Source organism: Erpetoichthys calabaricus, chromosome 9 (genome assembly GCF_900747795.2).
Source record: "Erpetoichthys calabaricus chromosome 9, fErpCal1.3, whole genome shotgun sequence".
NCBI classification, from domain to species: domain Eukaryota; kingdom Metazoa; phylum Chordata; class Cladistia; order Polypteriformes; family Polypteridae; genus Erpetoichthys; species Erpetoichthys calabaricus.
Window position 1 is genome coordinate 191,537,162 of NC_041402.2, and position 27,905 is coordinate 191,565,066.

The 27,905-nt window shown below is 43.4% G+C and overlaps 1 long non-coding RNA gene across 7 annotated transcripts; it reads left to right on the forward strand.

The window, feature by feature from the left end:
- Positions 1-13,087: 13,087 nt before the first annotated feature.
- On the forward strand, positions 13,088-14,456 carry LOC127529254 (uncharacterized). Of its 7 annotated transcripts, XR_007935922.1 has the most exons (7): positions 13,088-13,141; positions 13,301-13,341; positions 13,520-13,560; positions 13,634-13,674; positions 13,822-13,862; positions 14,245-14,285; positions 14,417-14,456. It is a non-coding gene; the product is annotated as an uncharacterized LOC127529254 (long non-coding RNA). The 7 variants fall into 7 exon arrangements; XR_007935925.1 differs by lacking the exon at positions 13,520-13,560; XR_007935921.1 differs by lacking the exon at positions 13,301-13,341.
- Positions 14,457-27,905: the final 13,449 nt, after the last annotated feature.

Below are 27,905 nucleotides of genomic sequence, written 5' to 3' on the forward strand. Positions count from 1 at the left end.
AATACATTTTATTAGTACAAATATATCAAATGGAAATGGCATGCAACAGAGATGTTCCAACAGATGGAGCATCACAGACATTTGTAGTAATGCCTTTTATTACAACAAATGTTTGTGATGCGCCATCTGTTGGAATGACAGAAACAAAGAAACAGGAAGCACACACAGACACTTATCCTTTTATTAAGCTGGATACTCCCATTTCATGTTGTTATTATTTGTTTAGTGTCACATTTCACAGTACTTTTATTTTTGTGCATATTTATTTAAATTTGTCTAAATTATTCCTTCACATGGTCACAGTTTACTCAGTGAAATATTTGATTAAATTACATAGTTTCTAAACACTTTGTTTTAAAAAATCTTCCCTTTTTACTTCTTCACTCCCAAATTTCGATAAAGCAGCTTTTTTTTGTCCCGTGGGATAGTGAACATCTTCACTGAGCATCAGATGTCACCAAACGGGCGTCGAGCGCGACTTCGTTATTCTTGGCTCCTTAGATAAACACGGCGCTCTGCCTTACCTTTGACCCCAAAAGTCACTGTAAATTGAATTAAACAGTTAAAGCGACCTGACGGACTCCAAATATTTGTGTAAACTTTCCCTCTAAAGATTTCCCGTCAAGTTTCTGTTCTCAAAAGTGCTAATAAAAACAAGATGGACCTTGTGGAAAATGCAACGCTGCCCGATATCTGGTAATCATTATAAAACGAACAAGTAAGAAAACAAAGATTGAGGCTTCATTTTGTATAGTTCCTCTGTCTTGCACAACATTACACCACTAAACTGTAACAAAGGACAAAATGACTTGACATCAACCTTTATGTCACTGCCTCTGTCACTTAGTAATGAATTTCACAGGGCCAGCCTTAACAGCGCCAGTGATGTGCCAGGGATATGCCCAGTTTGCTCTGACTCTATAGGACAGCCTAATGGCATGATGGTTGGCAATGCCATTTCATGTCTCCAGGGTCCCTTCTTTGATTTCATATGGATGTGCACTTTGAACATGTCCTGAACTTGCATCTTATCCATGGTTAGTTCATCCCTTACACCCAAAGCTGCTGGGCAGACTTTGCCCCTGCCATTATATCAATTGGAAATGGCACACAATAGAGACTCATGCAATGTATATGTCATTCCAAAAGATGGATCATCACAAACATTTGTAGTAATGCATTTAATTAGTACAAATGTTTTGTGATGCGCCATCTGTTGGAATGACCAGTGCAATGCATTTTATTACTATGAATGTTTGTGATGCGCCATCTGTTGGAATGGCAGAGACAAAGCAACAATAAGGACACACAGATACACAGACACACAGACACTTATCCATTTATTAAGGTGGATACTCACATTCCATTTTGTTATTATTTATTTATTGTCACATTTCACAGTACTTGCATTTTTGTACTCATCCAGGGATAGTTCATGTCTTGCACCTAAAGCTTCTGGGCAGACTTTGCCCCTGCCATTAAATCAAATGGAAATGGCCCACAGCAGAGACACATGCAATGCATATTTAATTCCAACAGATGGAGCATCACAAACATTTGTAGTAATACATTAATTTAGTACAAATTTTTGCGATGAGCCATCTGTTGGAATGTCCAGTGCAATGCATTTTTTTTACTGTGAATGTTTGTAATGTGCCATCTGTTGGAATTATCAACGCAATGCATTTCATTACTATGAATGTCTGTGATGCACCATCTGTTGGAATGACAGAAACAAAACAACAGGAGCCACATGACACTCATTCGTTTTTTAAGTTGGATACTCACATTCCATGTTGCTATTATTTATTGTCACATTTTACAGAACTTTTTTTTGTGCTCATCCAGTGTTAGTTCATGTCTTGCACCCAAAGCTGCTGGGCAGACTTTGCCCCTGCCATTGTGAGACCATGTAAGCAGCAACATCAGCACCGAAAATGAATACATGAATCACACACTTCATAATCCAAGAGGAATACAGCCAACCATCCATTATTTGTACCCAGCTTGCCCAATGCAATCAGTTAGGATATGCATAACCATCTAAAGTAGATGAACCTCAACACACACCGACATGCTGTCTGTCAACCACAAAAATTTTTAAGGGACAGTGTTGTGACACTTTTTGTGACATAGAGTGAGTGGTTTTTCACAAAGGGTAAACTGTAAAGGCACTTCAGAACGTATGTCACATCACATCACGAGGCTGCCCTGTCTGATCTCCAGGACTTTAGGCACAAGTGTTCTATCCCAAAATTTCAGTTTGTTCATTAATGACGGCATTCAGGTATAATTGTAACCTGACAGCTCATATCACTTCGACAAATGTTCACCAAACAAGAGGGTCTTCAGATGTTTCTTAAACACTTGGAGGGAGTCAACATTTTGAATGGAGGTGGGCAGCTTCTTCCACCAGCTAGAAGCTACAAATGAGTAGAGTCTGAACTGAGGTTTGATGTCACGCAGAGGGAGCATCACCAGATGTCATTCATCAGCAGACCTGAGGGAACGAGAAGAAGCAGAGGACCTCACACGTGTCTCCATATACACAGGTGAGCATCAAGGATTTAAAATTCATGCCTGCTGTTACCAAAGAACTCACCTGACAAGAGGACTACTGGCATGTGCCCATCTTGGCTGGTTGGACACAAGACATGCCACTGCATTCAGAATTGTCTTATGAGACATAGTGGGTACCACTGCCATTCTCTGATCTGCAATGCTGTAGACACACGTGTATCAGGTGCAGATGTGCCCTTACAGAATTTCAATCTGTTCATAAAGGATGACATTAAGGTGTAATTGTCACAGCAGAGCGGGACCTGCACCGAAGCCCCGGTCAGGATGCCCATGTGGCCTGATGACAGCGATAACGAGCTGCTGGCTCACAGGCCTTGTGAGAGCAACAAACTGGACAAGGATGAAGAGTTGGAGCAGCTCCTCCTGATGGTTAAAACAAAAGTGATAAAGTCTGAATTAGAAGAAGCTCCCCTACTTCGGGGTGTTCATAAGGAATATAAGGATTCCATTCATCATAATAAACAAGAGGCGGCACGGTGGCGCAGTGGGTAGCGCTGCTGCCTCGCAGTTGGGAGATCTGGGGACCTGGGTTCGCTTCCTGGGTCCTCCTTGCGCGGAGTTTGCATGTTCTCCCCGTGTCTGCGTGGGTTTCCTCCGGGCGCTCCGGTTTCCTCCCACAGTCCAAAGACATGCAGGTTAGGTGGATTGGCGATTCTAAATTGGCCCTAGTGTGTGCTTGGTGTGTGGGTGTGTTTGTGTGTGTCCTGCGGTGGGTTGGCACCCTGCCCGGGATTGGTTCCTGCCTTGTGCCCTGTGTTGGCTGGGATTGGCTCCAGGTGACCCTGTAGTTAGGAATATTGCGGGTTGGAAAATGGATGGATAATAAACAAGAAGAGCTGTGTCAAATATTTACAATATTAAAATGCACACTTAAATGTAAATGTTTAAAGTCTAAACATTCTCGATTGTAACAGAAATTTGTCATTTTTCACCCCCCTGATGGTGGTCTGTAGAGGGTGTAAGGAAATCCCAGTAACATCTGGGCGGCCCCATTTAATCGAAACAGAACAGAAACATCAGCTGATAGGCTAACCAAACCTCCAACCAAAGCCCAGGAGATGAGGCATAGCTCCGCCCCCAACTTGGCATCTAAAACCCGCCCCTTCCAAATTTGGACTTATTTAACCAGACAACCTACAGAGGGAGGTCGTCACTATTTGGACCACTGCAGCTGAACATGAAGCTCTTAGAAACGTTCTTTTGTTCAATCTCTGCCTTGACTCTGCTCGTCTCTTCATATTATTTGTGTTGCTCAGTCAAGTTGGCTTTTTATTTATTTATTTATTTACTGCGGTGGGCTGGCGCCCTGCCCAGGGTTTGTTTCCTGCCTTGTGCCCTGTATTGCCTGGGATTGGCTCCAGCAGACCCCCGTGACCCTGTGTTAGGATATAGCGGGTTGGATAATGGATGGATGGGTTTATTTATTTATTTATTAAATGAGGTACCCACGTCTCCTGAATTTTTCCCATTAGGGAGTTAAGAATCCGCCCCAGACAGAGTGCCAGTCCATGTCACCATAAAAGTAAACTTTTATTTCTCTGGTGCATTAACAGTTTTTCTATCCATGTTCACTTCATAATACACACCACAGTGTGAGAAGTGTAAGCCCCCCAGGGCCGTCTTAACAGCATCATAGGCCCCCGGACAAAGTAGTGCGCTGGGGGCCCGAGTGTTGATAGGAAAACAGAAACATACATAGGCATCAGAAACATTGGGGGGCTGCCAGCCAGTGCCCATTGTGCCCATACATTAAGAACAGCCCTGCAGCCTTATTTTGGTTTGTGGCTGTTGTGGAAAGCATACCCCCGGACACAGACAGACAGACACCAGAATGTCCAAAACACACTTCTTTAATTTGTTTTCACACCACAATGCCTTCCTCCACCAACTCTTTCTTCTTTCTCTTTCTTTTCTTCTTTCTCTTTCTCACCACCTCTCCCCTCCTCACAAGCTTTGTCTCCTTCCTCCCAACTCTGGCTCAACTTCTGGAGGGAGGTGTTCCCTTATATACTGACCCAGATGAGCTCCAGGTGCTCCCCTTGACGACACTTCCTGGTGAGGCGGAAGTGCTGCCATCCAAGACTTCACGAATGTCTGGGCGCCCCCTGGTGGTGACCACGTCCTCCGGTAGGGATGAGTGTCCCAGCTCCGGTCCGTTGGCACATAAGCAGAGCCGGGCGGCTGCCTCCTCGTGGCCCATGGGAGGTATTGTCCATCACGGGAACCATCCAGGCGTCCCGGCTGGGTAGGGTCCCCATCCATCTGGGACACTGTTATAGTTACTGGTGAACTGGAAATCTTTATTTTGTACAAAGCCATTCCTTTTGGCCTGTCTGAAATTAATTTACTAAAATTGCAGAAAAATTACAAGCAAATATGACAGTTTATAGTGCCTTTCTAACCCAGCCACAGGGGATGTACAAGCCAGAGTGTTTCTTCATGCCAGTCCCAAGCCTGGGTAAATGGGGAGGGTTACGTCAGCAAGGGCATCCGGTGTAAAAATTTTGCCAGATCAAAATGCGGACAACAATTCAGTCGAGGCCCGGAATAACAACAACCGCCACCAGTTCTGTTAGCCAAGATGGTGCTGGCGGAAATTGGGCTGAAGAAGAAGAAGAAGAAGAAGAAGAAGAAGAAGAAGAATGGGACGACATGTCCAGAGGCAGGAGGAGAGGAGGAAGAGTAGGAAGAGTGGAAGTGAGAGTAGGAACTTTGAATGTTTGCAAAATGACCGGTAAAGGATGTGATGGAGAAAAGGAAGGAAAGTTGATATATTGTGTGTGTCAGAGACTAAATGGAAGGGGAGAAAGGCCAGGGGGATCGGAGGTGGATTCAAATTGTTCTATCATGTTGTGGATAGGAGGAGAAATGGAGTAGGAGTTATTCTGAAGGAACATCATGTCAAGAGTGTTTGGGAGGTGAAGAGTGTCAGACAGAGTGATGACGATGAAGCTGGAAACTGAAGGTGTGATGATGAATGTTTTTAGTGCATTTGCCCCCCAAGTTGGGTGTGCGATGGAAGAGAAAGAAGATTTCTGGAGTGAGTTGGGTGAAGTGATGAGCAGAACGTGGTGATTTTAGCAGATTTCAATGGACACGTAGGAGACGAGGAGGTGATGGGTAGGTATGGTGCCAAGGAGAGGAATGAGGAAGGTCAGATGATAGTGGATTTGATGAAAAGGATGGGCATGGCAGTGGTGAATATGTATTTTAAGAAGAGGGAGGAGCACAGGGTGAGGTACAAGAGTGGAGGAAGATGCACACAAGTAGATGATATCCTATACAGAAGAGTCAAACTGAAGGAGATTAAAGACTGGCAATTGGTGGCAGGAGAAAGTGAAGTTAGGCAGCATATGCTGGTGGTCTGTAGGATGACGCTGGGGATCAAGAAGATTAGGAGAGTGAGGGCAGAGCCAAGGATCAAATGGTGGAAGTTGAAAAAGGAAGACTTCAAGGTTGAGTTTAGGGAGGAGGTGAGACAGGCACTGGGTGGCAGTGAAGACAGCTGAGCAACTACAGCAGATGTATTAAGAGTGACAGCAAGAAGGGAGCTTGGTGTGACATCTGGACAGAGGAAGGAGGAAAAGGAAACCTGGTGGTGGAATAGTGAAGTATAGGAATGTATACAGATGAAGAGGATGGCAAAGAAGAAGTGGGATAGTCAGAGAGATGCAAGGTGAAGAGAGAGGTGGTGAAGGCTAAAGAAAAGGCATATGATGAGTTGTATGAGAGGTTGGACAACAAGGAGGGAGAAAAGGACCAGTGGGCTACAGAGAGGGGCCGAGCTGGGAAAGATGTGCAGCAGGTTAAGGTGGTAAAGGATAAAGATGGAAACGTACTCACAAGTTAGGAGAGTGTGTTGAGAAGATGGAAAGAGGACTTTGAGAGGCTGATGAATGAAGAGAACGAGAGAGAGAGAAGGTTAGATGATGTGGAGATAGGGAACCAGGAAGTGCAATGGATGAGCAAGGAGTAAGTAAGGACAGCGATATAGAGGATGAAGAATGGAACGGCCGTTGGTCCAGATAACATACCTGTGGAAGCATGGAGGTGTTTAGGAGAAATGGCAGTGGAGTTTATAACCAGATTGTTTAATGGAATCTTGGAAAGTGAGAGGATGACTGAGGAGTGGAGAAGAAGTATACTGGTGCCAATATTTAAGAATAAGGGAGATGTACAGGACTGCAGTAACTACAGGGGGATAAAACTGATGAGCCATAGCATGAAGTTATGGGAAAGAGTAGTAGAATCTCTGTTAAGAAGTGAGGTGATGATCAGTGAGCCGCAGGATGGTTTCATGTCAAGAAAGAGCACCACAGATGAGATGTTTGCTCTGAGGATGTTGATGGAGAAGTTCAGAGAAGGACAGAAGGAGTTGCATTGCGTCTTTGTGGACCTGAAGAAAGCACATGACATGGGGCCTCAAGAGGAGCTGTGGTATTGTATGAGGAAGTCAGGAATGGCAGAGAAGTACGTAAGAGTTGTACAGGATATGTAAGAGGGAAGTGTGACCGTGGTGTGGTCTGCGGTGGGAGTGACGTTTCTGAGCCCTTTCTTATTTGCAGTTGTTCTGGTGTGAAATTTTGTATATAAGTTGATAAATATTTGGTATGTCTTTATTTGTATGTTAGACATTAGTGTTATATCTTTGATAAGAACAGCAATGGTTTGACGGTTAAGAACACCAAACCCCCCAAAGTGTAAATTTAAGACAGGGTCAGGGCAAGGGCCTCAAACCAGTTTGGCCAGTGATTCTCTACAGGGCTCTCTCAATCAACCCCCACATGGAGCTCAACTACCTGGCTGGTAAGCTTCACCTTGACAAATGGTACTGGGAGGCGGGTGAGAGACCGTTGTGTTGCACCAGAATTCTGTTGGTCTAAAGTTGCCTGTTTAGTTTTAAATCAGAAGCCATTAAGCACCATGACGCCCTATTGTCTGTTGGACAGAGAGTCTATCGATTTGCTGGCTTTACCCCTCCCTGTCTTACACCATTGGCATTAAGAAGTATCTCTCGGTCACACCTTTGCCATGAGGAGCTCAGCTCGGCAGCCATATTGAGACGGGCATGTGGCCTGCTCCGAAGAAAGCTGACCAAACATGACGCCTCAACTAGAGATATTTAAAGTAACAAACAAGTCCGTGTGCCACCTGAAACAACATATCAGCATTTATCAGGCTGTATGGTTCACTTATACTTTGCTTATTGTTATTATTTTATGAATATTATCAATAATACGTTATTTAAAGTGTGCTTGTCTTTTACTACACCTAATTGCCTGAGGTTAGAAATGTAGAAGGGAAGGTGGGGAGAAGTTATAAAGTACAATACCTTAGAAACAGTGGTAAGTCTAAGGGATTTGAGGCATTCTGACAAGGGCAACACAATGAAGAATACAAAAGGGGAAAGGAGACTCATAGAGAATTCTAGAAGACAAAACAGCAATGGTGATGGACAGGTGGACAGACGAGATTAGACAGGAGTCCCCCGTGGACTATGATGTTTGCTGATGACATTGTGATCTGTAGAGAGAGTAGGGAGCAGGTTGAGAAGAACCTAGAGAGGTAGAGATATGAGGGGGAGAGGAGAAGAATGGAGGTCAGTAGGACCACCACGACAGAATATATGTGTGAGAATGAGAGGGAGGTCAGTGGAGTGGTGAAGACGCAGGGAGTAGAGTTGGCAAAGATGGAGGAGTTTTAAAATTTGGGAGTAACGGGGAGTGTGGAAGAGAGGATGGAGTGGCTGGAGAAGAGTGCCAGGAGTGATTGGTGACAGACGGGTATCAGCAAGAGTGACAGGGAAGGCCTACAGGACGATAGTGAGACCAGCTATGTTATATGGGCTGGAGACAGAGCTGGAGGTGGCAGAGTTAAAGATGCTAAGATTTGCATTGGGGTTGACGAGGATTACAAATGAGGACATTAGAGGGTCAGCTCAGGTTGGATGGGTGGGAGACAAAGTCAGAGAGGCGAGATTGCATTGGTTTGGACATGTGCAGAGGAGAGATGCTGAGTATATTGGGAGAAGGACGTTAAGGATAGAGCTGCCAGGTAAGAGGAGAAGATGAAGGCCTAAGAGAAGGTTTATGGATGTGGTGAGAGAAGACATGCAGCTGATGGGTGCAACAGAACAAGATACAGAGGACGGGAAGAAATGGAAGAAGATGATCTGTTGTGGCGACCCCTAACGGGAGTAGCCGAAAGAAGAAGAAGAAAGTCCTGTTCCCCAGAGGTGCAGTAAAGTGTATTGTAGTTATCACAGAAAATCATTATTGCATCAAACCCATGTCTCTATTCATCAGGTCCAAGATGGGATCACAGGGAGACCCCCTAGTCAAACTCTGGCCTTACAATGGATTCGGATTGCTGACAGAAAGAGGCCCCGCCCAAGAAGGTCGGTAGAAGTGGAACTGGAGAAGCCACGCCCTCTAAAGTCTTTAAAAGACCGGGTGACACGTCCGGTCACATGATCCACGGACTGGTTTAAAGGAAAGCCAGGATAGAAAACTGGCAGTTCATTTGCAGCTAGACCACCTTGACGAACAAATGGTGTGAGAAGAACAGACTGGCCACTATCCCTGTCAGGTGTAGGAGGAGAATGGGAATCCCAGGTGGATGAGGATGATGACTGGGTGGGAAATAACAAGCAAACTGGCCAATAGGATGGAAAAATAACTTTGTGCCCAGCTGGTGAGATATACCAGGTGGAGCTGACGGAAGCTGTTCCATCCCCCATACACCAGGTGGCAGTGGTCCTCATATGGGAGATGGAGTCCAGAAATGCAGTCCTGTTGGAGTCCCTACATATCAATAGAGGGCGCTGTTGCTACTTTCTTTTTGGCTGGAAGTGCTTCCCGGAAGACATGGAGTGGCACGGAAACATTCACAGGTCCGGTTTAAATGGAGCCCACTGCCTCACATTGGCGAGACGAGAAGCGGAGGGCAACGAGAGGAGGAAGAATTGTATACTTATTGTTTAACTATGGCTGATTCCTGGAAAGGTGATTCTGGTGAAGTGTACTGGAGAAATAAATATCTTTTATTTTTTTCCAATGCCGGGATGGGTATTACTGTGTCTTGGGTTTGGGGCTCAGAGGCGCCCCCCTTGTGGTCACACAGGACAGGACAGACCACCAGCACAGTAAGAGAGGCCAGAAACCTTAAAATAAGAAATAATACAAAAGATATGTGACAAACGAGATGAGACCATTCAGTCCATCAAGCCCACTTGTTTAGCTCCTAGCTACACCATTCCCAGTATATCATTCAGGACCCTCCTAAAGGTTCTCCAGGTTTCTGCTTCAACTTCATGTCTCAGTGCTTCCTGGCTTCAGTTTTGAATGCACCTTGTGAGAAAAGAGCTGCAGTTACAAGAGGAGGTCATTCCACCCATCCGTCCATCCATTTTCAAAGCTGCTTATCCTGAGTGGGGTCGTGGGGAAGCCGAAGCCCATCCCAGTAGGCACTGGTTGCAATGGCAGGAACAATCCCTGGACGTGGGCGCCAGGCCATCACAGGGTACCAAGTGAGATCAGGCGCTCTGATTAAAATAAATACACCCCTATTAATAGGGTGGGATAAACAGTGGTGGTCTCGGCTTCCTAACATGTCCTCCTGTCAACACCCACCAGTACCCTGAGAGGCTCATTCATGGGCACACAAGGAGAGGCCTGAGTTGGTAGAGACCAGTCCACCCATTACTGACCAGACCACTGTGATGGGATTACGCTTTTATAAATCAAGTAAAACACGAACACACAGCTGATATTATTTATTTATCACAAATCAATAAGCAATGGCCCACTTAGCTGTTACTAATACATCACTAGCGCAAGTCGATGAGCCCAATCTAGCAAGGCTTATTAATAATGCAGCAGTAATAAAATCAGCCGCCGCTGGCCCATTATTAATATTTACCTCATTTAGCCAACCAAGTGCCAGTGTCCTAATTAAACGAGCCAGTTGGCCAATCTGCTCTCTGAGGCAGAGTGTTATAAATGGACCACCATGGGGGTCCTCCAGTCAGAGCAGGAAAAAAAAGGACAAGCTGCAGCAGGCGGACAGACGTCCAGCACATCCCTGAAACTTCTGGTCACTTTGATAAAAGTAGCACAGCCAACACCATTACGGGTGGCCAGTCCCAGTTAGCACACGTTGGTTTGCTTAGCAGTGGGCAACATAATGGGCTAAACGTCAGAGTGGGAGGAATGCTTGGGAACAAGTGCTACAAGGCAAGGGCACAAAACTGACCACCACAAGTGGAGAGCTCGCAACATAATGATACACCAGTTACAGAGAAGTTCACCAAACAAGAGGGTCTTCAAACGCTTCTTAAACACATTGGGGGAGTCAGCACTTCAAATGGAGGTGGGCAGGTCATTCCACCAACCATGAATAGAATCTGGACTGAGATCTGAAGTCACGCAGAGGTGGCGTCACTCATCAGCAGACCTGAGTAGACGAGAAGGAGCAGAGAACCTCACACGTGTCTCCATATACAGAAGGTGAAGACCACCTGACTACTACTTAATACATGCTGCTGCTGGGAGCCAAAGCACCGACCAGAAAGGAGGAGCTTCTCACACCTGATAGAGTCCAAGGGACTGAATGATTGATTGACTTTGATTAATTGAAATTCTCACACCTGCTAAAGTCAAATTCAGGGTCATGGCAGGATCGGGCATGGGGGCCTCAATGAACCCTTGAGTGAATGGTAGCCAACAGCAGGTGATGATGATGATGATGATGATGGAGTCTATGCATCTGAAACATTGTCTCTAACATTATTTATTGATTGACTGATTGATTGATTGATTTTCATTAAACAACATTCTCAAACCTGCTAAAATCCAACTAGGATCAATTGATTGATTTTTATTAATTTACTTTCTCAAACCTGCCATAGTCGAATACTTGGTCATGGCAGGATCACGTGCTAGGCACCAGTGAACCCTTGATTGAGTGCTACCCAACAACTGATGATGATGATGATGATAATGATTATCATCATCATCATTATTACAATTATTATTATTATTATTAAGTCTATATATCTGAAACATTGAATCTCTAACCTTATTTATTGATTGATTTGTCATTACATTAAATTTTCAAACTTACTAAACTCCAACTAGAATAAATCATTTGCAAAACTGAATATTTCATGGATTGATTGATTTTCATTTATTTGCATTCTCAATCCTGGCCATGGCAGGATCGGCTTCAAGGCATTAACAAACCCTTCAATGAGTGGTAACCAACAACTGATGATGATGGTGATGGTCATTATTATTATTATTATTATTAATAATGCATTTGTGAAGAGTTTCTTCTTTTTATTAACCTTTTTATTGATTGATTTTCGTTACACAACATTCTCAAACTTGCTAAAATTCAACTACAATCAATCAATTGATTGATTTTTATTAGTTTACTTTCTCAAACCTGCTAAAGTCCAATTCATGGTCATGGTAGGATCGGGTGCTAAGTATTAACGAACACTTTACTGACTGCTGGCCCACAATGATGATGATAATGAAGATGAAATCTATGCATCTGAAATATTGTATCTCTAATCTTATTTATTGATTGATTCATTGATTGATTTTTCATTACATTACATTCTCAAACATACTAAAATTGAACTAGGATCAATCAATTGAATAACTGATTGATTGATTGATTTTCATTAATTTACATTCTCAAACCTGGTCATGGCAGGATCGGGCTCAAGGCATTAACAAACCCTTGACTAAATGCTAGGCAAAACTGGTTATTATTATTATTATTATTTATTATTGGCGATTCTAAATTGGCCCGTGTGTGTGCTTGGTGTGTTTGTGTGTGTCCTGCGGTGGGTTGGCACCCTGCCCAGGATTGTTCCCTGCCTTGTGCCCTGTGTTGGCTGGGATTGGCTCCAGCAGACCCTATGACCCTGTGTTCGGATTCAGCGGGTTGGAAAATGGATGGATGGATTATTATTTATTAATTGCCTCTCTAACCTTTTTATTGATTGATTGATTTTCATTACATAACATTCTCAAACCTGCTAACATCAGAGTCACACAAGTGTCAGGTGAAAGACAGCAGTCCACAATGAATCAGGTGCCAGTCCATCACAGATTATTATACATCAATTCCATTCACCCTACAAATTCAGTTATTCTGAACAGAGTGTCAGGTCAGCTGGAGCCAATCCTAGCAAGCATTAGGCACAAGGCAGGAACACCAGGACCAGTCAAACACACAAAGACATCAGGGGCTACTTTGGCCTCGTCAATCCACCTAACCTGCCATTCATTGGACTGTGGGAGGAAACCCAGAAGCGCATGGGGAGTGCATGCAAAATCCACACAGGGACCAATCAGGACTTGAACCCTGGCTTCTGTGTTATGAAGCAGCAGTGCTACCACTGAGCCACCTCTATTATTATTATTATTATTATTATTATTAATGCTAAACCATTGAAATGTTGTCTCTTGCCTTTCTTATAGATAGATAGATAGATAGATAGATAGATAGATAAGTGAAAGGCACTATATAATAGATAGATAGATAAGTGAAAGGCACTATATAATAGATAGATAGATAGATAGATAGATAGATAGATAGATAGATAGATAGATAGATAGATAGATAGATAGATAAGTGAAAGGCACTAGATAGATAGATAGATAGATAGATAGATAGATAGATAGATAGATAGATAGATAGATAGATAGATAAGTGAAAGGCACTATATAATAGATAGATAGATAAGTGAAAGGCACTATATAATTAGATAGATAGATAAGTGAAAGGCACTATATAGATAGATAGATAGATAGATAGATAGATAGATAGATAGATAGATAGATAGATAGATAGATAGGTGAAAGGCACTAAATAATTAGATAGATAGATAGATAGATAGATAGATAGATAGATAGATAGATAGATAGATAAGTGAAAGGCACTATATAATAGATAGATAGATAAGTGAAAGGCACTATATAATAGATAGATAGATAGATAGATAGATAGATAGATAGATAGATAGATAGATAGATAGATAGATAAGTGAAAGGCACTATATAATAGATAGATAGATAAGTGAAAGGCACTATATAATAGATAGATAGATAGATAGATAGATAGATAGATAGATAGATAGATAGATAGATAGATAGATAAGTGAAAGGCACTAGATAGATAGATAGATAGATAGATAGATAGATAGATAGATAGATAGATAGATAGATAGATAAGTGAAAGGCACTATATAATAGATAGATAGATAAGTGAAAGGCACTATATAATTAGATAGATAGATAAGTGAAAGGCACTATATAGATAGATAGATAGATAGATAGATAGATAGATAGATAGATAGATAGATAGATAGATAGATAGATAGGTGAAAGGCACTAAATAATTAGATAGATAGATAGATAGATAGATAGATAGATAGATAGATAGATAGATAGATAGGTGAAAGGCACTAAATAATTAGATAGATAGATAGATAGATAGATAGATAGATAGATAGATAGATAGATAGATAGATAGATAGATAGATAGATAGATAGATAGATAGATAGGTGAAAGGCACTAAATAATTAGATAGATAGATAGATAGATAGATAGATAGATAGATAGATAGATAGATAGATAGATAGATAGATAGATAAGTGAAAGGCACTATATAATAGATAGATAGATAAGTGAAAGGCACTATATAATAGATAGATAGATAGATAGATAGATAGATAGATAGATAGATAGATAGATAGATAAGTGAAAGGCACTAGATAGATAGATAGATAGATAGATAGATAGATAGATAGATAGATAGATAGATAAGTGAAAGGCACTATATAATAGATAGATAGATAAGTGAAAGGCACTATATAATTAGATAGATAGATAAGTGAAAGGCACTATATAGATAGATAGATAGATAGATAGATAGATAGATAGATAGATAGATAGATAGATAGATAAGTGAAAGGCACTATATAATTAGATAGATAAGTGAAAGGCACTATATAATAGATAGATAGATAGATTGCATAACATAAAATTCTTAAATCTGCTAAAATCTAATTCATGGTGGCAACAGCAGCAATGAATAGGGTGTCAGTCCATTGCAGATTATTATTATTATTATTATTGCTGTCGTTATTCTCATACCATAAAATTGAATTCAGGGTAGCAGTAGCATCAGGTGCTAATCCATGGCAGATTATTATTGTAACGCCAGCGCCGAGTGCTGACATGGATCCTTTTGCTCATTTAGGTGGCTCACTGGCCATTAAGGGACCACTTGCTGTTTTTCTGGGCTCCCCTGCCGCTGGCTCTGAAGCTGCTCATTTGTGTGACGGAATGCCAGCTCCTACTATGGGTGTCTCATCTCTGGCTGATGTAACTTGTCAGCGCTATGACATTATTAGTATTGTCACTGTTTCAGTAAATGCCCAGCCCACTCTCAGCGGCGGCCCCACTCCCAGTCCCTCTCAGGACATTTTGAAGCCCTCACTCCTGCCAGTCACACCTCATTACAGACTTCTTCTGCCTGTGACAAATTTTCGATTTCCTTTTGCTGGCCCGAACTCGGCAGTGGTTACCTAGAGTTTCTGGCACTCATTAAGCCGCAATGTAAGACCACCACCTCACCCCACCCCTAACACACACATGCACTCCCACCCCAGTTGCCCCCCCCAGTCCATCTCCACACACAGATACAGTAGAACTCCAGACTCGGAGACCTCTTCTTGTCTTTCGATCTGCCGAGAATCCCGAGGAAAAGCAGAAATCGGAAACAAGGCCGGGTCAACGGTGTGTCACCCGGTGTATTTCTCGCCGACTTCTGCACAGTCTCCCTCTCACCTCTTTAAATTTTAAAAAGCGCTTGGCAGGCAGCCGACGGTCGGCATCTCCTGGGAAAGCTAGCATAGCTGTAAGGGTCAGCTTGGGCTATAAATTTGAAATCCTCGAGGCACAAATAATTCATGGGCCCTCCGAAAGAGTAAGAACAGTTTCAACTTTGTCAATGCCAACCCCCCCCCCCCCCCCTTACTAAACCACCAACCCAATCAGCCCACCTCCATCCCCCCTTCAAATCGAGAAACAAATGGCGAGTTTATCAAGACATGGGATAATAAAAGGTCAACACACGGTGCGTCCTTCAATCTACAATTGAATATAAATAACGGGGGGTGAGTGGGGGAGTGGAGGTCTAAGACGTGATCCTTACAAATTGGCCACTCAGACCATGTGCAGCCTCTTAAACATTCATCTTCGAGTTGGAAAGTGCGCTTAATGGCAAACAGCTGTCAACATCCCAGCTCGGGAAGCTGAATTTTTACGTTTCGGTGATCGCAACCTGCCAGCCCCCCCGCGTTACTGAGGCAGCATCCAGCTTTGGAGGCAGCAATTCATGAGTTATAATAATCTAAACAAGTGTTTAGTGTGTTTAATTACAGTCAAGGTGTCATTTGGCGGTCCTAAAATGAACAAAATGAGGAGATCTCAGCACATTCATTCATTTTCTAGCACTTATGAGGGGGCAAGCAGAGTGGTCCATTCTTCCCTTGCCCCAGCAACACCTGCCATCTCATATTGTGGGATCCCAAGGCCTTCTGGGACATCTGGGAGATATAATCCTTCCAGAACCACCAGGGACTTCCCTGGGTTCTCCTCCCAGCTGGTTGTGCCCATAAACCCTCCACAGAGTGGTGTCTGTACCAGAGATTCAGACAACCTCTATTGGCTCATCTCTAGGCGGAGGGTCAGCCTCTTCTGCAGGTCGGTGCTTTTCACCTTTAAGGGAGGGCCCAGCCATCCTGTGGAGAAAAGTCATTTTGGCCACTTGTACCCACGATCTTGTTCTTTTTGGTCATTACCCAAAACTGCTGACCATATTTGATAATGGGGACTCATAAATCAAAAGCTTTACCTTTTGGCTTCTACACCTGAGACTGTCTCTGCTTCTGCTGGACTGTTTCATTTCACTTTGAAAATGACCTCCCATCAGCCCCCTGGGCACTCCTACAGGCTGCTGGGAAATGAAGTCCTCTTAGTAGCCCCAGCATTGACCAACTAAATACAGCAACACCGCAGCACCTGTGCGGGGTTCTTATCTGTTGATGTCCTAAGAAAGTCTCATTCTTGAAGCCTTCTTCTTTCAGGACGTCCTGTTTTTTTTGGCATCCCGTTTTATTTGTCACATCCCGGAATTTAACAAAATTCCTATGTGTTTGTTCTATTTTTAGCTGACTGGAAGGGGAAGTCCTTTTTTCCAGCACCTGATCTTATTCGATTTCATGTGAACTGTCAAAAGGTTTGAGCAGGGGAAAGGCACCATATAAATAAAATGTATTATTATTATTATTATTATTATTATACAGGTGTACATAACTCCATGAGGGACACCCCCTTGAGTCCACTCTTTCGATTTAAATTGCGACTAGCACATCCACAAAATTAATGTGAACTTTTACAAGGTTAGATCAGGGGAAAGGCACCATAGAAATAAAATGTGTTATCATTATTATTTTTATTATTATTATTAAGGTGCATGTAAATTCATGAGGGATCCCCCTCCCCCCCACGTCCTCTCTTTCGAATTAAATTATGTTTAGCAAATTCATCAGATTATTTATGAACTTTTACAGGATATGAGCAGGGGAAAGGCACCATAGAAATAAAATGTGTTGTTATTATTATTATTATTTAATTTTCTATTATGATTATTAATGGGCATGCAACTCTACGAGGAGTCCTTTCTTTCGATTTAAATTGCGTCTAGCACATTCACCAGACTAATGAGTTGTGTCTCGTTTTGGAACCATAAAAATCTGCTCGTCATATTTTTTTAGAGGATGTGGCTGCTGTCACTCAAATAGCTAGCCCCGCCCAGTATGCTCCCATTTGGTCCCGCCCACTCTGTGAAGCTCAGACCTTCAACTTCCAGTTCTGCTATAAACTACGGAATGCCATTTGTGCTGAAGTGAAATAAATAAAATAACATCATCAAACAGACAGTCATAAGCAAACGTTCATCAATATATGTAAATGAGTCCATAAAGTGTGAAAAAAGCACACAATTAAATAAAAGTCATCTAATGATTGAGAAATACAATTTCAGTATTTTATTATTGTAGGTTTTCTTTCAGAATTGCCTTATTTTGAAAGATCATTTTTATATCACAATGTGACTTTTCCAAACAGCACTTTTAATGCCAGTGCAATGTCCCCCTTCATGATGGTTTTGTTTTTGTTAAATTAGAAACACGCGGACTTCTGGCCCTCCCGAGACTGAGCCATGCAGCCTCAGTAGTTCACAAGTACCAGCTGGTTACCACATGGAATGTGCTTGATGCTCAGAGGATGCCGAGCTGTCGTTTTTCATTTTCGCGTCGTTGATTTGGTTTCTGCAATCTGCTTCATGCTCAGCAGATGGCGCTGCGCTTCTTTTCCTTTCTTCTCTGTGCAGTTTGCCATTGGAACGAGATAATCTCGGATAACAGCTGAGAGGTTGTGTTACGACAGTCATTCTTTGTTTACTGTAGTGCTAGGAGATGTTGTACTCCTTTAATGTGGGCAGTGACGTCCTTCACACCTTTTACAACTCTGTGATGGTCAGTGTGGTGTGCTGGGCTGGTGACGCCACTTCAAGAGAGGATCACCAAATTAACAAGGTAGGCTCAGTTATGGAACACACTCTGGCCCCCCTGGAGGTCCTAGCGAAGGAGAGAATGGAGACAAAACTGATATGAACAAAGCTGCACATCCTCTCTCTGTGACTCTGAGGACATTCACCCAACAAGTCATTCAGCACATGAAACTGGGTGGGGGTATTTCACACTAACACCAATACACCTGCATAATGCCTCACTGGGACTTTGATTTATAAAGATATTAGGTTGCCCTCTGGTTTACTAGCTGGAGATTTTGATAGGATTTCCCCCTCTAATGGGATTTTTTTTTCTGTGTGGGACTTATGCACTTTGAAACTCTCTTGAGCTTTGTAACATTTCCATGGTTCCCCATTCCCATTGTGATTTCTTCATTCTTGACTGCATTTTGGGGACCTGCTTCTCATGTTTGGGACTTGGCTGATTCTTGATTGTAGGCATGACTTGAGTTGAGTGCGGGCCGCGATGCCCACAAGCAGCCTTCCGAGTGCCCCAGCCCGTGGTCCTGCCAGGGTTCCAGACTGCAACTAAAAAATAGGCTTTGGCGATTATCATTTCTCCTTAGGTCGCCAGTGGCGAATGAAATCATTGAAACTTTAAACTATTATATTGTAGCAGATGCAAAAGGCCATTTTTTTGAATTGTTAAGCGGATGTGCCGTTAACATTTGTGCCGACACGGGCTCTACTTGCACATCCCTGAGCCACATAAAGGCGGGTTTATATGCCGCGCTGGGCGCGAGGGAGTCGCAGCGAAAATGACGTCAGAGGTGGAGGCGCGCGCGGGAAAATATTTCTAAGTACACGCCCCTGGTCAGGAGACCGCCGCGAATTTCAACGAGAGGCTGCGCTTGTGCTAGAATAATAAACGAAGGGCTGAATATGTCGACATCAAAACCAAAGGTAGGGTTACAAAACATTTGAAATTCCTCTGTTTTTCATATAGGGGCCCCCCCTGTTATGTAAGCTGACCAGAATTTTTTGGGCCAATCCGGGGACATGGGGTGAGGGCTAGAGGAGCGTAGACTACATACGTCTTCATGCCTGGTTGTGAAAATGCAGTTTAATTACGACGTGCTAGCCGCGCCTCATATTTTGTTCTGGCACAGGCGAGTCTTTTGTCACTAATTTTTTTTTTTGCAAACTACTTGTACAGTCTGTGGATCGGAAACTGTGATTATGGTTCACCGTGTGGAACGCGAACGTACCTTTATGAATTGCCAGTTGTTACTCTGCTTCTGACGGTTCTACTCTTCGAAAAAATTGACTCACTGCTTTTGAAGATGCTCGACTTCACAAAGCTAATTTGTGCTTTTATCTCCCCTCGTGTCCCGTGATTGAAGTTCTCCCACCACTACCGATGGAAAACTTTGAGTCGCACACGCTGCAGATCACAACAGAAGCATCCGGGATCTGACGCAAATACGAAAATTCACGCTAAAGCCCATCATTGAACTGACACTTCCTTTTAGCACTCATGTTGAATCACAGGGATCACCGCGCCAAAATGCAGAAACAACAGGTGGAAGAAAAGAGCCGCCACGCGTAGACACAACCACAGGCAGAGGCAGAGCACGGCGTGCCTCTCTTCAGGCCCGGCCTTGGGCATAGGCGAAGTAGGCGACCGCCTAGGGCCCCGGATCGACTCCTTGGTCTAATTTTCACGCATTTCACAGAGCTTCCAGGGGGGCTCCTGGACCCCCCCTTTCGCCTAGGGCCCCATAATACCTAAGACCGGGCCTGCTCTCTTAGAATGTACAGATCACGTGCAGGGGCTCTAAACACTACAGAGTACAAAGCGAAAGCTTATCACGTGATTTCTCGCCAAAGTTACAGGATGCGGTAAAGCATAACCTCAGTCAAAACACCGCGCACGCGCGCCGAGTTCAAATTATCGTGGTGATGCGATACTGTACATTCAAAAAAGTGAACCAGCTCAAAACGGGGACATGTTTCTGAGTGGGGACAGTTGTCCGAAAAAGGGGACTGTCCCCGAAAAACGGGGACGGATGGTCACCATATGTTATGAAGATTTCTGTTCCCCGTGGAATTCATTTGTCCCTTCTGATTTCGCGCAGGCACACTAAAGTGTGATCGTCACCGATCTCCTTGTGTTCGCGCATCTTTGCCTGACGTTTCTCTTTTGATTTAACGCAAACTCCATGCAAAATCCCACCCTGTCCGTCAGTAGCAGTCGCCTGTCCGCGGTTTCGTCACAAACAGCGATGCCATGAAGTCTGCGTTTTAAGGCCGCAGGTGTATTACTGTCGCTTTATCGGGCTGCTCTGTGATTGACGGCGGACAGTAAACTTTGTTAAAATGGTATCGAAAATGCCCCGTTGTTCCCAGGTCAAAAAAACCCCACTAAAATACACTTAATTAAGTGCACTTACTGTGTTGAAAGTGTGCTATTTTCAAGCAGTAATTTTGTACTAAGTGTGCTAATGTAATATCATTAGTGTAACAATAACAAATTATATTTAATAAACTATGAAGATCTTGTGAAGATCAATAGCATTTAACCAATCAGATGCTATGTTTCTACATGAAACTTCCCTGTTCATTTTCAGGTGAATAAAACTAGTCTCAACAACAAACAGCAGTCATAAGACGTCTAACATTCATTTATATCTGTGAAACATCTACAGAAAAGGCATTATTGGGAATTTGTTCAATTTCTGCCTGCATGCAACTCCACATCTTTGAAAGTGGAATGGACCATTTACAGAAGAAAATAATTTTCTGGTTACCACAACACACTCAATTATAAATAATGTGCACTTCTACCTTACCTGGTCTTTCTTGCTCTTATGTGAGGAAGCCACATGTGCAAGATACTGAATCACTTTTTTTGTGTTCTCTGTTTTACCAGCTCCAGATTCTCCTCTATGATTCAGAGAAACAAAATATACAAAAAAAATATATATATTTTTATAATATTTTATATAATTTATATAAAATATAAAAAAATATATAAAAAAACAACCCACACTGACTTGATAAGGATCACAAAATATCCACCCACAGTCCAAAGACATGCAGGTTAGGTGGATTGGCGATTCTAAATTGGCCCTAGTGTGTGCTTGGTGTGTGTGTGAGTGTGTTTGTGTGTGTCCTGCGGTGGGTTGGCACCCTGCCCAGGATTGGTTCCTGCCTTGTGCCCTGTGTTGGCTGGGATTGGCACCAGCAGACCCCCGTGACCCTGTGTTCAGATTCAGCAGGTTGGATAATGGATGGGTGGATGGTATTAGTGCAAATTAGTGTATTTAGATGACGTACACTGAAGTACTCAATGTATTTTTAATTACTACATTTGTTTTATATTTTCTTTGCACTTATTTTTAGCACACAAAAACAATAATGTGTTAGAAATGTAGTTTCTGATATTGAAGTATAGTTTTAGTACAATTAAGTATATTTTATCTTTACCCGGGTTAGTTGTGACTTTAGTCATTTTGCCGTGCGCGCTATATGTTCTGTCGACAATAAATTCTTCAATGGGGTCTCATCAACAAAAAGCAACAAGGAAAATGATTTAGAAAAAAAATAATAATAATCGTAATAATCATAATTAATGATTTGTTACTTGACATCCGAGGACTCTGTACAAAGACATTTTAAAATAAATGCACCAATCCACTTTCACACCATATGAGGTGCTTTGCTCTTAAACATTTACTCGGGTATCTTGCGTTTGTTGCGGATCTCGAATTGAGCCTCCGTCATATGAGGGATTAAAAACCGTGAGAGTGAAATAGTTTAAGTTCTATAAAAGAATAAAATCCCTTGCCTGTTGTGACCACCCTTTTAAATTGGGGGAGACTCTCATGCTTCAAAAGGGAAACCAATGTTCTTGCTACTAGTGGGCACTCTTTTTGATTTGTATGCACTTTGAGATGTGCTGGGGTCAGATGTCAGCAAAATGTTTACTTTTTTATTTCAAAAGTGGAAAAACGGGTATTGCTACTACCTCCGATTCTGTCCAGTTCTATCTTTTTATGGCTTTTTTATACACTTTTTTGATGTGCCCACTTGTTTTTCAACCCGTTCATTTGTGTCATTCCCTGCTGCTGAGAATGTCAGGCTAAATTTCTTGCTTTGAAATTCTGGCTCAACTGAATTTGTAGTTCAGCGAGGGGCGTTTGCCTCATTCAGAGTTTTGAGAGCCCCCATAACCCCACATGTCCAGTCTACCTGTGCAGACCTCTTCAGGCCTTTGACATGGCAGCCATCATCTTCCTCACATCAGGCCAGTTCAGTGAGCTCATTTTCAAAATGGACACACGGGAAAAAAACAAACAACCAATGACTTCGGAGCGGAAGGCCAGCCAGACAGCTTGGGGTTGGAATAACAAGGCAGGAAATAACAAGGGGATCGAGGGGGCCGTCTGGGAAGCACTTTAATTCTGACTGGGAGATGAAGGCGCACCTTTAGAAAAATAAGCGAAAAAAAAAAGAGTTGGAATAATCCCCCGTCACTCCATAATAGTGACCTGGAGCAGGCAGGGTCGAGTATATTGTGATATTTATGAGGCATGTAGTGCCGTTCTTAAAGATTAATTACAGGTAAATAAGGCACTGACAGTAAAATGAAACCATGAAGGACTCCGTGTCCCAGCATGCTGTGCTGCAGGTGTAAAAATGCTGGCCAGGCCTTGCCACCTACATGTCTGAATGGCAGCATGTCTGACTTCTGTACTCAGTGTTCACCTCGGATTCCATCATTACATTAGCTGATGACATCGCCATCATATATATATTGTGACAGGACCTGGCTGGGATGCCCCTGCTGCATATGTTCTGGAGGAGTAACCATGGGCAGCTCAATACCTCCCCCGGGATGCTTGGTGGCAGCCTCCCTGGCCGACGTTGATACCTCAACCTCCTGCAGGGCTCCATGGTGGAGATGGAGTCCTCCTCAGCCCGGTTGGGAGCCGGGGTGGCCGCCAGGGGGTGCTGCATTGATTCCACAACCCAGCTGGACAAATCTTCAGCCCCACCCGGAAGTGCAATTGGAACCAGGTGGTCAAGCACCTGGAACACTTCCGGGTGGGCTATTAAAGGGGCCAGCCACCACCACTCAGTGGTCAGAGTCGGGAGGAGAGGACGAAGCTTCAAGGGAGGGGTGGTGGTGCCAGAAGGACGCATTTTGTGGTATTTAATAGTGCTTAATTGGGACTGTGTATTGCCTGTGGGTCACGGGGAAAAAAAATAAACACTTTGTGTTCTTTTATACGTGCCTCCGAGTGTAATCTGTGCCGGGTCGGACGCTATATAGTGCTACTGTTACAATATACCCTGTATATATATATATATATATATCCTCCGGGCGCTCCGGTTTCCTCCCACAGTCCAAAGACATGCAGGTTAGGTGGATTGGTGATTCTAAATTGGCCCGAGTGTGTGCTTGGTGTGTTTGTGTGTGTTCTGCGGTGGGTTGGCACCCTGCCCGGGATTGGTTCCTGCCTTGTGCCCTGTGTTGGCTGGGATTGGCTCCAGCAGACCCCCGTGACCCTGTGTTCGGATTCAACGGGTTGGAAAATGGATGGATGGATGGATATATATATACATACATTATATATATATACACACTAGGTTGCTGGTTCAGATCCTGTAAACACCAGAAGTGACTCTACTCCATTGGGCCCTTGAGGGAGGCCCTTATCCTGCAATTGCTCCGTCCTGGGTATGACGTTAATCAGCATCCAAAACCTGGGTGTTGATGCCAGGATTGGCACTCCAGCCACTGTAGAAAACATCACACTGCTTCAGTGTGGTGTTGAGGTGTCACCCGCTGCACTCGGCTCTCAATCACGAGTTTGGGTGCAGCAACACGCTGTAATCAGAGCCTGCTCCCTACCCACCTACTATACTACACTATATACACTACACTGCACTACACTATATACAGATTGTCACAAGTATAACACTGAGACATCATGAAGGTTTGGGGCAGCCACCCGTATATTACGTCCTGGCTGGCAAAATGGGTTTGAAACAACAACAGATCTTTACAGAACGGAGTCCACAATTGAACTGCCGATACAGAGACAAGATGGCTGTTTTAAAGGTCAGTGTAGGAAATGATGTCACCAGAGTCTGGAGCGGAAGTGACATCATCAGAGCTGGGGACCAGAAGTGACATCATCGAAGGTGTGAAACCGGAAGAATTACCATCATTAGAAACAACAGTCTTCAAGGGATCAAGAAAGACAGTTAGTGCACCCCGTGACCCCCTGGTCAGATATTATTCAGGCCCTTTAGTTGTCTCCTGCTTGCACATGTGTGACAATATATATATATATATACTGTATATCAGTAACGGCGCACTGCATGAATACACTTGACTTGAGCATTCCTGGTTTTCATGCTCTTTCTCTGTATGTTTATCATTCGTTTGCTGTTTCCTGATCAGATCTTCTTTTCTCCACTCTAGCGGCCCGCTTCTTCTCCACTTCCGTCGGCATCTTTTTGCATTAAAACCGATTAAGTCAGTGTTTGTGTTGCAATTACTTAGTACGTTTTCCTTAATTTTTCACTTAAGCTGGCACTCAAGTGTTCAATCTGCCACAAGAATGATGTAAGATATGAAGACATAGGGGAAGTGATGGCGAAGGTAGGAGGGAATGAGAACGGTGCACATACACGTGTACTGCACACCCGCCCTGCTGGCTGCTGCCAAGAGCTGATTCTACAATAAAATAAAAAAATAAATAAAAAGAGGAATAAAAATCATCACCCCGAAAGAGGACAGTACACGTCATGTAGTATATGTGTACCAAATTTTAGGTTAATCGGTGAAACGGTTTGCGAGCTACAGGTGATTTAAAATTCTGGACAGACAAACAGACAGCCACAGTAGCATATTATATACAAAGATATATGGGCGGTACGGTGGCGCAGTGGTAGTGCTGCTGCCTCGCAGTTAGACGACCTGGGTTCGCTTGCGTGGAGTTTGCATGTTCTCCCCGTGTCTGCGTGGGTTTCCTCCGGGTGCTCCGGTTTCCTCCCACAGTCCAAAGACATGCAGGTTAGGTGGATTGGCGATTCTAAATTGGCCCTAGTGTGTGCTTGGTGTGTTTGTGTGTGTCCTGCGGTGGGTTGGCACCCTGCCCGGGATTGGTTCCTGCCCCGTGACCCTGTGTTCGGATTCAGCGGGTTGGAAAATGGATGGATGGATAATTGCCAGCTTATTTTTTGTCTTAAATTGTATCTCTCTATTATAATAAAAAAATCTTGGGACAAGACATGGCTTTTTCAAGAGACTTTTTGGAAGCAACTCCACCGAGACGGTGACTTTTGCCATGAGATTCTTTCAAGTCACGCCCTACTTACAACCATTTTCAAACAAGACCATGGTCATCTAACAATGGGACAAGATGAGTTGTATTCAAAATTGGTCGAACAACTCTGACACGTAAAATTTTAATAGGTGACAAGAAAGGTGATGTAGTCCATCTTCAGGGGATAACACGAGACACCAGAGGAGATCTTGTTATGCCATTCGTATTAAAACGTTTACAGTTTCCCGTTAGAATAGCTTTTTGCTATGACAATTAACAAATCACAGAGACAGACACTCGAAAAAGTCGGTTTATTTATTAAAAAGATAGAAATGAAATTGACTCACAGGCAGTTATATGTTGCGTTGTCACGATGGAATTCCAAACAGAGAATCAAAATTCAATTTCGATATTGATGAAAAGGTAAAAGACGAAAAGCAATATGATAGCGAATATATGGACATACTGTAGGTGATATTGCGTAAGTATGTAGATATTGTTTGGCTTTAAACTTTAAGTCGGAGACTTGCAGATTGTCTAATTCACGTTGTCATCTGGGAAAAGTAGTGTTTCAATGAAGAGGCCTATCCACGAGGATTAAAAGATTTCTTGTTTGGTGAAAGTGAAATCCACATACGTGAGCGGCAGAGATGTGAAGTGGATGGCATGTAGCACAGGCCGAGGGGGTGGGCGAGCAAAACGAGCAGGGGGGGAAGCCCCTTAGTACATAAATAAATAAATAAATAAATAAGACATAGCAGTACTAGAGAAAGTCCAGAACTGAGTGACTAGGCTGATTCAGCACCATGGACAGCGGCTGAGATGGCACCACTGAAGGAGCTGAGCCTTTTCCATTTAAGCCCATGGAGATTTCGATGTGACAAGGATTCCGTATGTAAAATTACGAAGGGAATTTCATCCACAATGAACCACAGTGACATGAAATAAGTGACCCAGTAGTGTGATAGACGGTAGAACATTGGGGACCCTCAAGGGTCTACTTTATTTCATTTTGGTGAATAGAATTGTCTGGCTTGTTTTGCCAAGTAGTTTGATCTCATCAAAATTCTTCCAGAAACGGAAAACCAGGACAGAAATCCATATAAATGGCGGAGACAATGAGAATGCTCTACGTAGACAGTGACTGGGAGTAGAACCCAGGGATGCCTGGGCATCAGCGCTTACCACCGTACCACTGGCATGCAGAAACTCCCATTAAAATGAAAACTGCAGTGCCAGGCTCATTGCAAGACATTTTCCAAAGGGCTTTTTTAGGCCACAGTTGGACGCCTTTCGGTGTGCCTCCCACTCTCAGCGTCCTTCCCCAGTCTTTTTTCCGACTATCTGCTCTTCAGTGTTTCACGTTCTCTAAATCTCGCTCTGTACTTTAATCTCTTGAGCCGTAGGTTGAGATGCCGGTTTTTTGACTCATTTGGTTCTTTTTCATTTCCACATCATTCCTTCTCCGCGTTGATGTATGCCTTTTCTTGTGACGAGGAGAGTCAAACGAAGTGCATGTTGATTCAAATCAACTCACCAGGAGATGTTTGTTTCCTGTTGCGGAAATTCCACTGGAATTGTGTTTTTTCACAGGAAGTCCATGGCAGGCTGCATTTTTCTGAGACTCCATGGGCCACACAGTTCTGGTCTTTATTTGGACTCAAATACAAATGTAATAAAAGTGGGAGAATTTCTGGACTCATCGATCCACAAGAAAGATGAAGCCGAAGCCAAACTGTCATGACACAGGGGTCTCCATAGCGTGGGCAATTCTGACAGTCCGCTGGACGTAAATGACCGTTCCTGCACACTTTCTATCTTTTTGAGTTTAAACGATGGAGGCCATGCTTGAAGTGGGCCAGTAGTGCCACCTTCTGCAGTTTCCACCTCGAGTACTGGCGACGTTGGTTAGCTTGAAGAATCGAGGGGAACCTCCCACCCCACTCCTTAACAATCAAATGTTATGCTTGTAGTTTCATGGGGACCACCTCCCTGTCTTCAATCGAGTGATAATGTGTCATCATAGACAGAGTATCTCCAGGAACTTGGTTCCACCTGGAGCACTGAATGGAGGTGAACTGATAGCAGCTTTATGCAGACATGAAGTAAATGTTGGTTTCTTTGGTAGGTTTGTGTGTTTCGGAATGTCGCGGCCCTCAACCTCTTTATGGACATCTTTGTGTAAGCAGTTATAGTGTCATTTAAAGTGTCATTTCAGGTCCAAGCAGGTCAGATCAGGTTGGGGAACATGAACCAACTGGTACAGCACGCTGTCGCACCCACCACATGACAAAACAGCTCAGGATCCTGGTTGGCAAACCCCTAGGCAGATATGTGGTCCAGTTCCACCCTCCGGAAATTAC